Below are 3,242 nucleotides of genomic sequence, written 5' to 3' on the forward strand. Positions count from 1 at the left end.
TAGCCCCTAATAGCCCCTACAGTGTGATATAATAGCCCCTAATAGCCCCTACAGTGTGATATAATAGCCCCTAATAGCCCCTACTAGCCCCTACTAGTCCCTACTAGCCCCTAATAGCCCCTAATAGCCCATACAGTGTGATATAATAGCCCCTAACAGCCCCTAATAGCCCATACTAGCCCCTACTAGCCCCTAATAGCCCATACTAGCCCCTCCTACTAGCCCCTAATAGCCCCTAATAGCCCCTACAGTGTGATATAATAGCCCCTAATAGCCCATAATAGCCCCTACAGTGTGATATAATAGCCCCTAATAGCCCCGACTAGCCCATAATAGCCCCCAATAGCCCCTAATAGCCCCTACAGTGTGATATAATAGCCCCTTATAGCCCCTAATAGCCCCTACTAGCCCCTAATAGCCCCTACAGTGTGATATAATAGCCCCTAATAGCCCCTACAGTGTGATATAATATCCCCTAATAGCCCCTACAGTGTGATACAATAGCCCCTACTAGCCCCTACTAGCCCCTAATAGCCCCTAATAGCCCCTACTAGCCCCTACTAGTCCCTACTAGCCCCTAATAGCCCCAATAGCCCCTAATAGCCCCTAATAACCCCTAATAGCCCCTACTACAGACTCCCATTGCCCCCCCTGCTGTCCCCTGCTGGTCATGCTGGGCAGTCACATCAGCGGAGTGGGGGCAAGAGGAGAGGGGTGGGGGTAAGAGGAGAGGGGTGGGGGTAAGAGGAGAGGGGTGGGGTGAGAGTAGAGGGTTGGGGTGAGAGGGGTGGGGGTAAGAGGAGAGGGGTGGGGGTGAGAGAAGAGGGGTGGGGGTGAGAGAAGTGGGGTGGGGGTAAGAGGAGAGGGGTGGGGGTAAGAGGAGAGGGGTGGGGGCAAGTGTGAGTTTGAACAACAAATGATAAAAGATGAAAACAAAAACGATAAAGACACACCAACTCACTTACTCTCTCACACACACATACACACACACACACATACACACACACATACACACACACACACACACACACATACACACACACACACATACACACACACATACACACACACACACACACACACACACATACACACACACACACACACACACACACACACACACATACACACACACACACACACACACACACAGAACACACACACACACACACAGAACACACACACACACACAGAACACACACACACACACACACAGAACAGCACTAACTCACTTACTCTCTCACACACACACACACACATACACACAGAACACACACACAGAACACACACACACACACACACACACACACACATACACACAGAACACACACACAGAACACACACACACACACACACACACACACACACACACACACACACAGAACAGCACTAACTCACTTACTCTCTCACACACACACACACACATACACACAGAACACACACACAGAACACACACACAAACAAACACACACACACACACACACACACACACACAGAACACACACACACACACACACACACAGAACAGCACTAACTCACTTACTCTCTCACACACACACACACATACACACACACACACACACACACACACACACACACACAGAACACACACACACACACAGAACAGCACTAACTCACTTACTCTCTCACACACACCCACATACACACAGAACACACACACAGAACACACACACACACACACACACACACACACAGAACACACACACACACACACAGAACAGCACTAACTCACTTACTCTCTCACACACACACACATACACACAGAACACACACACAGAACACACACACACACACACACACACACACACACACACACAGAACACACACACACACACACACACACAGAACAGCACTAACTCACTTACTCTCTCACACACACACACACACACACAGAACACACACACAGAACACACACACACACACACAGAACACACACACACACAGAACACACACACACACACACACACACACACACACACAGAACACACACACACACGCACACACACAGAACAGCACTAACTCACTTACTCTCTCACACACACACACATACACACAGAACACACACACAGAACACACACACACACACACACACACACACACACACAGAACAGCACTAACTCACTTACTCTCTCTCTCACACACACACACACACAGAACACACACACACACACACACACACACACACACACACACAGAACACACACACACAGAACACACACACAGAACACACACACACACACACAGAACACACACACACACACACACACACACACACACACACACACACACACACACACAGAACACACACACACACACACACACACACACACACACACACACAGAACAGCACTAACTCACTTACTCTCTCACACACACACACACACACACAGAACACACACACACACACACAGAACACACACACACACAGAACACACACACACACACAGAACACACACACACACACAGAACACACACACACACGCACACACACAGAACAGCACTAACTCACTTACTCTCTCACACACACACACATACACACAGAACACACACACAGAACACACACACACACACACAGAACACACACACACACACACACACACACACAGAGAACACACACACACACGCACACACACAGAACAGCACTAACTCACTTACTCTCTCACACACACACACATACACACAGAACACACACACAGAACACACACACACACACACAGAACACACACACACACACACACACAGAGAACACACACACACACGCACACACACAGAACAGCACTAACTCACTTACTCTCTCACACACACACACATACACACAGAACACACACACAGAACACACACACACACACACACACACACACACACAGAACACACACACACACACACACACACACACAGAACACACACACACACACACACTGTTGGAGCCAAATTTAGTTTGAATTTGCTTTTTGGTGTAGACTCTTATTTTGCTTGAGATTTGCTGGCCTTCAGCTGGGAACTTTTATTTTGACATAGTCTTAAGTCACCTGTGCAGGTAAAGATGGCGTCTTCCACATGGTGAGCAGTCTCAGTTAGACAATGGAAGATGCCGTAGTGAAATAGTTTTTTACCGCTTTCAGTTGGAACTACTTGATTTGAAGAAAACCCAGTTTTGGAACTTATATTAGAGTTTATATTTTGAATTAACCTTTCCTTCGTGGAATACAATTTGGACTACC

The sequence above is a fragment of the Alosa pseudoharengus genome, unplaced genomic scaffold (assembly GCF_046254945.1).
Source record: "Alosa pseudoharengus isolate Yale_2024_CS ecotype anadromous, Long Island Sound unplaced genomic scaffold, YU_APseudo_1.1 YU_APseudo_1.1_scf_5, whole genome shotgun sequence".
NCBI classification, from domain to species: Eukaryota; Metazoa; Chordata; class Actinopteri; order Clupeiformes; family Clupeidae; genus Alosa; species Alosa pseudoharengus.